Below are 8,459 nucleotides of genomic sequence, written 5' to 3' on the forward strand. Positions count from 1 at the left end.
AGGAAAATAGCGATCACTCAGAAGCAACGATTTAAGAGATTTTCTAAACTGAATTGGGGAAAGCTCTGTGAGAGGAGTTGGCAGGATATTCCATATTTTGGGTCCTCTGTATAGAACACTGAACTGGGAGTGTCTGGAGCGAGCAAAAGGTGCTCTGATTAGATTGCTGCAGCGAGTGGGAAATCTATGAAATTCATTGTTAAAGGAAAACATTTTATTGAGGTGCTGTGGCCGTAGCCCTTTAACTGAACCGTAAACAAATTGACCAACTTGGAAGTGGTTAACCTGGTAAACACTAAGAACACTGGCTTTTTTTAAAAACAGGGGCCTTGAGGAATGTCTACGATCTACACCAAAGATTATTCTTAAGGCTCGTTTCTGGAGATGAAGAATTGGCTCAAGTTTGGCTTTATGAGTGCTGGCTCAAGCAATATTACAATAATTAATATATGGATACATCATTGTGTAGTACAAGATCTTTGCAACATTTGTGTTAATCAGATGCTGGGATTTTCCCAATATACCCACTGCTTTGGCTATGTTTGTATTTATGAAATTAAGGTATGGTTTCCAGGTCAGGGTTAAAGGTCCTATATCATGCAAACGCTTTTAGCCATGTTGTTATGCTATTTCCTTATCAAAATAAAGAGCGCTGTCCCTGCCGCCAAAACAAGCGCACCCCCTGAGGGTCTGAACAGATGTCATGTTTGCACTGCAAGATGTGAAGATTGAGCTCTTTCTAAACTACTCTGGAGAAACCTGGGGTCTCATTTATAAAACTGTCCGTGACACTCTGCCTATAAGCGTCCGTACGAGCAAAACCCAAACTTCACAAATGGAGAGAAAAAATGGGATTTATGAAACCCTCCGTACATGCAGCACCACGAAATCTCCCCTTCACTGATCACCAAACAAGGACATGCAAAGTAACTTATGAATGAGATTTACCTAAACTTGAGGCGATTATGAGAGGGTTTCACTGAGACACTGGGAGCAGAGAGGGAGGGGCCTCACGCCACAGCAGTGACAGCAGAGGCCGGGTGGATCTTTACTGACATGTTATCGCTGTTTGTCAGAAAGTATTTGCAGAGTACAGTGTCTCTTCAATAAAACTTTTGGAAATTCACTTTTAGAACGTAAAGAAGAGCCTTTTAGCCGCTGATTGTGCTTTTTGCCAGTGCCATTCACAGAGCTCAAACATCTTCTTTTTTTTTTCTTTTCGATGTTCTGTGACTATTTCCAAAATAGAGTTTTTCATTGGCTGTCACTGATGGATGCTTGGTGAATCTTGGCCAGAATCAAAGTGGATTCACTTTTATAACCAACGCGAGACCTATTATTGTAAACACCCGAGGAAGCGGCCAGGACAGAGCCGTGAGTCAATCAAAACGTGTATTAGCCTGTGTGTTTGCCATTTATGAAGCTGTGTTGCAGATGTCAACCCCTTATAATTGCATTGTGAAGTAACTTCACTTATTGCTGTGGTATTTTTATTTTTATTACAGTAAAGCTGTATGAGCGGAGAGAGGGGGCGGAGTTAACTGAATCGAAGCGTTGTGTCTTCTGGGTTTGAAAAATACCTCCTGAAAATACTTATATTTATCACAAAAATTAGTGCTCCATAGTGGTAGAGGTACAATATATCATCTAAATGCCTATACTTTACTTTGGAATGGCTAAAATAGCATGATACAGATCCTTTAAGGTAATCCATCCATCCATCCATCCATCCATTTTCTTCCATTTGGGGCCTTGTCACAGTTGAAGGGTTACACAACACACACACACACACAATGGTGTACTTCAATCTTAGTGAGGACACTCATTGACATAATGTATTACCATAACCCTAACCTTAATCTAAACCCAATTTTAATCCTAACCCTTACACCACATCTTGACCCTCAAATAGTCCTTCAAATAAGTGAGGACCACCCAAAATGTCCTCACTTTACAATGTCCTCACAACGTAATACAAGTACAAGAACACACACATGCGATTTCCGCTTCCGGGTCGAAAATGCTAACACCATAGCGAAGCAGCTCCCAACATCTAAAACAACGCAAGTACACGAGAAAATGTCAGATTTGGAGGCAGTCCTGCGGTAGATAAGGGAGTTTAGACGGGAGACAACAGACGGTCTAAACGGCATCAGAGAAGATTTGAGAACGGCGAATCACAGGATTGATGAAGCTGAAAAACGGATCGGGGGCACGGAGGAGCGTGTCCAGAGCATCGAGGAACTCACACGTGAGCTCATCATTCTCCACAGAAAGTTTGAGGAGAAACAAATTGATCAAGAAGGAAGGGCCAGAAGGGACAATATCCGTTTACATGGGATCAAAGAAAGTGGAAGCTTTACTTAGAGAAAAACTTGAGCTACCACCAACGTCAGGACCAGGCGGGGACTTCCATGTTGGGATACAAGGAGAACCTACAAGCCTTCAGAAGATCGACGGAGATTGCTCAAGATGTTGAATAAGTATGGTCAAGGTGGACAATTTTTTCAGGTTTTTTTCTTCCAGCAGAGGACAAGTGCGGACAAATGACAATTTTCCTTTATATGTTACCATTGGGGAATTGGTTTACAGATTTGACTGATGGAAAGGACCAAAAAAGGTCTTGAGGGCCCCCTGATTCACAGGGGCTATCCCTCGGAGCTTGGAGTGAGCTCAGGAAAGGTTGAAGACTGTAAAACCTCAGGTTTGGAAATCCTATGTGTCTTGTTTTGTTCTTATGTTAATTACTGTTCACAAAGTTAGTTTTTTGTAGCATATGGGGTAGAGACATTGATTTTGAAACAACAATGGTTTGGTAAATGACAACACAAAATAGTAAATTGAAAGTAGGCTAACGGTTTGGAGAACCCAGTTAAAAGAAACAAGGTAATTAGTAAAATGAAGAAAGAAGAAGTTGGGATGCTCTTTTTGCAGGAGACCCATTTAACGGATAAAGAGTGTGAAAAGCTGAAGAGAAGTGGTTATAATCAGGAGTTTTTAAATCTTCTTACAAGTCAGGTCGGAGAAGAGGGGTATCGATACTGATATCAAGCAAAATTAGTTTTGATTTGTTGAAGATAATTACAGATAAAGAGGGCAGGTATGTTTTGGTGATTGGCAGATTGGAAGGGGAATTAATATCCTTATTGAACGTTTACGCTCCTCCAGGTTCAGATTGGGATTTTTTTAAACATGTTTTTGATCTGCTGACAACAAGAGGGAGAGGCGATGCTAATTGGAGGAGGGGATCTCAATCAGAGACTTAATGCACAGCTAGATTCATCAGGAAAAGCACAACAGAAAAATGCAATAGGCAAAAAAATTAAGAAAATAATATCTTATCTGTGAATTTTAGATATATGGAGAGAACTAAACCCATCTAAAAGAGACTATACCTACTTTTCTGCACCGCACTCGGTGTACTCACGGATCGACTATTTTCTAATCTATGGAAGAGATAGGTACAAAATAGAACGCTGTGATAGTGGAGTGATGGACCTGTCTGATCACTGTCCAGTATATTTAAATATAATCTTGGGGACAGAAAAGAAAAAAACAGTATGGAGATTAAACTCGAGCCTGCTTAATGGCCAAATGAAGGAGGAAATTGAAAAGGAAATTTGTATGTGGAACAAAATGACAATGGGGAGGTTTATCCATCAATATTGTGGGATGCGTGCAAAGCAGTCATGAGAGGGAAATTAATAGCAAGAGCTGCATTGAGGGAAAAAAAGAATCAAGAAAGGCTCAAAACTCTACAAAGGGATTTGAAAAGATTGGAAATTGAACATAAAAACACAGTAGACAGAAAAATCATGGCTGAAATTAAAATGAAAAGAGCAGAGATCAATGAGATCTTGTCACAAGAAATTCAGAAGAAAATGATATATACTAAACAAAGATATTGTGAGGCTGGGAGTAGGTTGACAAAATTACTGGCATATGGGCTTAAAAAACAGGAAACAGGAAGACATGTTTACAAAATTAAAGATCCACAAACGAATTCTTTGGTACACAAGACCAGACCAGGTGCATAATAACAATGAACCCCAGATTGATGAAATACATTTGCCACAAATAACAGAAGAGCAAAATAATTTATTGGTGGCTGAAATAACGGCAGAAGAAATAAACTCAGCAATTTCTAAACTCAAAAATAATAAAAGCCCTGGGGCAGATGGTTATATTTCAGAATGGTACAAAATATTTAGAAAACTGTTGATTCCACTATTACACAAGACTTTTAATTGGGTATTGAAAGGAGGGGCTATTCCGGACTCTTGGAGAGAAGCAATCATATCAGTAATTGCTAAGGAGGGCAAAGATGAAACCGACTGTTCTAATTATAGGCCTATAAGTGTGCTCAATATAGATTATAGATTATTCCCAGCAATTCTTGCACGGCGCATTGAAAAGATTTTACCTGACATTATTAGTTTAGACCAAACCGGATTCATTAGACAAACCCATGACAATATTCGCAGAACATTACACATTATGCAACATATTAGTGATAAGAAACTAGAAGCTTTAATAATGGGAATGGATGCTGAAAAAGCATTCGATTCCGTGAGGTGGGATTTCTTGTTCAGAACAATGAATAGGTTTAACTTTCATGAAAGGTGTTGTGAAAGGGGGGCTTTCACCCCTCCTTTCACTGTATGTGGGAGTGGTCTGTTATTTTGCTTTTTGTATTGTTTGGTCTAATTTAGTTTGTTCTGATTGGTTTAGTGCTGTCAGCTCAGCTGGGTGATCAGTGGTGACACCTGGGGATGTTGGGCTGCAGCACTGGGATTGATTTAAAGGGGGGATGTTATGTTTCATTTGTGATGTATGGGTTTTTTAGGTTCTTGTCGTCAAGTATATTGCTTTAATATGATTTGATTATTGTTTGTATAATTTGTGATTGTTTATTGCTTATCTTTGTTTTGGTTTGGTTATGTTAAAGACCACTTGCCCCACCTCCCTTCCCTGTGGAGTGGTTGCTACCAGGTGGGTGAGGTGGGGCACTACTAATCTTGGTAGGTGTTGATTGTCAAAAGGAGAGCAGCTTGCCGTGAAGCTGCACCCAGTTTTTTGTGTTTGTCTCCTTTGTTTCTTTAAGTCCTACGCTTTTTGTTTCGCTTTATTTTGCATGTTTTTTGTAAATAAATCATTTTTTGAGCGCGAGTTTGATGCCTCCTTGCCTGCCTTCACGGGACAGCCGGTAACATCCCTACAGGTGTATTGAGACCATTCAGACTTTATATACAAGTCGAGACTGTCCTCCAACAGAAAACGACACAAGTGGTCGTTTGTCTTATCCCTTAATTACGACCATATAAGACGTTTACTAAAACAGCGCCCCCAAGCTCCCATTGAGGGCATGTACATTACATTTAACCCAATTCAGAAACGATTTTATTTTACGTAGTGTTTTGCGGTGACGATTCCAAAACTCAAACGCAAAGAAATAAATAACAAACTTGCAAAATGAGCCCCACATGCAATAAGTAAAGCAGTCCCAGATCTTCAGCCCCGCCACAGCTGTGGAGGAACTGAACGTCCAGCGGTGCCAAAGGCTCTCCAAGCGCGCTCTGCGCTATTACGCATCACACCTCCCCAACCGCAGCAGCGGCGCCATTCACCACTCTCATCATTTATTATATTATATGTGTGAGCTATAGGTTATCGCCATTTTACTCACAACAACAGCGACACCAAAGCACAACTCACCATTGACGCCTTCGTGTCTTCTCCTCCATATGCGTCACTGCCAACTCCATAAACTCTCCTGTCACTTCCATCTCTGTCCTCAAACGTCCTCGTGTCTCCCGTACGTCCGGGTGTCCGGTGACCGCGGCGAGCCTCGGATCCGCCCCGGATTCCAGTGCGTTTGATGCGGGGAAACACCTCTGTCATCCCGACAAAGTCTGGCCTCGGCTCCGCTGCTGTTCTCCACAAAGTCCCGCATCTCTTTCTGAGTTCTTCTGGAGAACGTGCAGCCAAATGTCCTGATGAAACTGATGTGGTTCATTTCTCCACAGTTTCGTCATTTAAGGATAAAAATATAAAACATCACAGCTGTGTTTAGCTCGCAGGTTTTTTCCAACTAGATTTGACGGACACTCGCTCTGTCCAATGAAAACACGTGAATCAGCTCGAGGGCGTTTGGGCAGGTGAGCCTGCGCTCTGATTGGCTGAAGGGTCAGTTACGTCATATCCAGTAATATTTGTTAATAATTATCATCATTATATTATAAACAATCTGAAATAAACTGTTGTAGAGCATTTCCTCCAGGTGCCTTTGGCACCGCTGGACATTCAGTTCCTCCACAGGTGTGGCAGGGCTGAAGATCTGGGACTGCTTTACTTATTGCATGTGGGGCTAATTTTGCAAGTTTGTGATTTATTTCTTTGCGTTTGAGTTTTGGAATCGTCATCGCAAAACACTACGTAAAATAAAGTCGTAAAGTCGTGTTTTAGTAAACGTCTTATATGGTCGTAATTAAGGGATAAGACAAACAACCACTTGTGTCGTATGGATTTGGAGGACTTTACAAGTCCTATAGCAAGGATCAAGGTCAATGGTAGCTTATCCAACATTATCAAATTAGAAAGGGGTTGCCGCCAGGGATGTTCGGTAAGCCCCTTGTTATTTGCCATCTTTCTGGATCCACTTAGCCAGTGGATAAAACAAAATAATAGCATCAAGGGGATTGTAATGTCAGGTGTGGAACAGAAAATAGCATTGTTTGCGGACGATGTCCTGATTTATCTGCAGAATCCTGATTCATCATTGCCTATATTGATGGATGCTTTTAAGGAATTTGGAATAATGTCGGGGTACAAAGTTAATGTCCAAAAAACCCAAGTCATAACTTTCAACTATGAACCAAATCAAAGTATAAGACAGAGTTATAAGGTTAATTGGAATATGACGACTATGAAGTACTTTGGTATTAATTTACCAAAAGAGCTTGAAAAATTGAAATCCTCAAATTATGACCATATAATATCAAAGATAAAAATGGACTTGGTAAGATGGAACTTGATACCGTACTTGAGTTTGGTATCAAGAGTGGAAGTGATTAAGATGAACGTTTTACTCCAACTGTTATACCTATTTCAAAATCTTCCAATTGAGGTGTCGGTAAAAGAATTTAAAGAGTGGGACAAAATTATATCTAGATATATATGGCAAGGGGCTAAGCCTAGAATAAAATATAGAACATTACAATTACCAAAGGGGAGCGGGGGTCTAGCGCTACCCTGTCTAAAAAGTTATTTTCAGGCGGCACAGTTGTTGGTTTGAGGACCAACATGCACATTTGTGGCCCTCTGGAGGTCATTTTGTAGGGCTCGGGCAGTGCTTCTCCTGTTTCTCCGTGCACAAATGAGCAGATAGCGGTCCTGCTGCTGGGTTGTTGACCTCGGTCGCCCCCCCCCAGGTCTCCTGGTGTACTGGCCTGTCTCCTGGTATCTCCTCCATGCTCTGGACACTGCGCTGGGAGACACAGCAAACCTTCTTGCCACAGCACGAATGGACGTGCCATTTTGGATGAGCATCACTCCCTGAGCGACTTCTGTGGGTTGTAGATGCTCCTCATGATGCCTCTAGTGGTGAGAACACTGGACAAATGCAAAAGTGTTCCAAAAATACGGTACAAAGGATGAAGACAGGGAAATGGTCTGTGGTCACCACCTGCAAAACCATTCCTCTTTTGGAGCGATCTTGCTAATTGCCTCTCATTTCCACCTGTGTCTGTTTAATTTCCACAACACCAAGTGAAACTGATTCACAATAAGTGTGGCTTCCTAACTGGACAGTCTAATATCCCAGAAAATTGACTGACTTGCAGTTAGTTGTGTTTTTTGAGTGTGCCCTAAGTTTTTGTGAGCAGTGTATAAACCAATCTCTTCTGATTCTCTCACGGCCATTAGCTGACTTGGCATACTGAAGATAATTTGGGAATGGTTTGCCCTCCATATCTTTAGATATTGCAAATGCCAGTTTTTGCACCCCCTTCACTGGCTAGTATTTGAACAATTTCTTTCCTCTGTTTATCAGTGAGTTTCTCTGGCCACAGTCCTGGGTCCTCTGACAATCCCTCATCATCAGTGTTCCTCTGTCTCTCAGTGTCTTCTCTTTCTTCCTCAATCCTCTCAACATCCTCATCACTTTCCCTTTCTTCACTTATATCAGCCTCTTTCTCATCCTCTACTAATTCTGCCTCTGCTACATAGACGCACAATACAGGCGACATGGGTGTAGTATTAGTGTACTCAGTGAAACCTGTTAATTAATAACTTACTAACTTACTAATGTTAAAAAAAACTTTTGAATCAGCTATAGCTCACCTTGCCTCACTGTCACACCCTCACTAGTGCCTTCATCTGGGCATGATGAGGGGCCTGCTGCTGCTCTGCCTGAAACTGACATTTATTGTCTTTAAAAGGTTGCTAACAGATCCTACAGT

The 8,459-nt window shown here is 41.2% G+C and overlaps 1 long non-coding RNA gene across 1 annotated transcript; it reads left to right on the forward strand.

Annotated features, from left to right (window-relative positions):
- Nucleotides 1-4,069: 4,069 nt before the first annotated feature.
- On the forward strand, nt 4,070-7,286 carry LOC306981614. The gene is made up of 3 exons (XR_013794120.1): nt 4,070-4,622; nt 5,222-5,262; nt 6,552-7,286. It is a non-coding gene; the product is annotated as an uncharacterized lncRNA (long non-coding RNA).
- Nucleotides 7,287-8,459: the final 1,173 nt, after the last annotated feature.

The sequence above is a fragment of the Gobius niger genome (genome assembly GCF_951799975.1).
Source record: "Gobius niger genome assembly, chromosome: 22".
In the NCBI taxonomy this organism is placed as follows: Eukaryota; Metazoa; Chordata; class Actinopteri; order Gobiiformes; family Gobiidae; genus Gobius; species Gobius niger.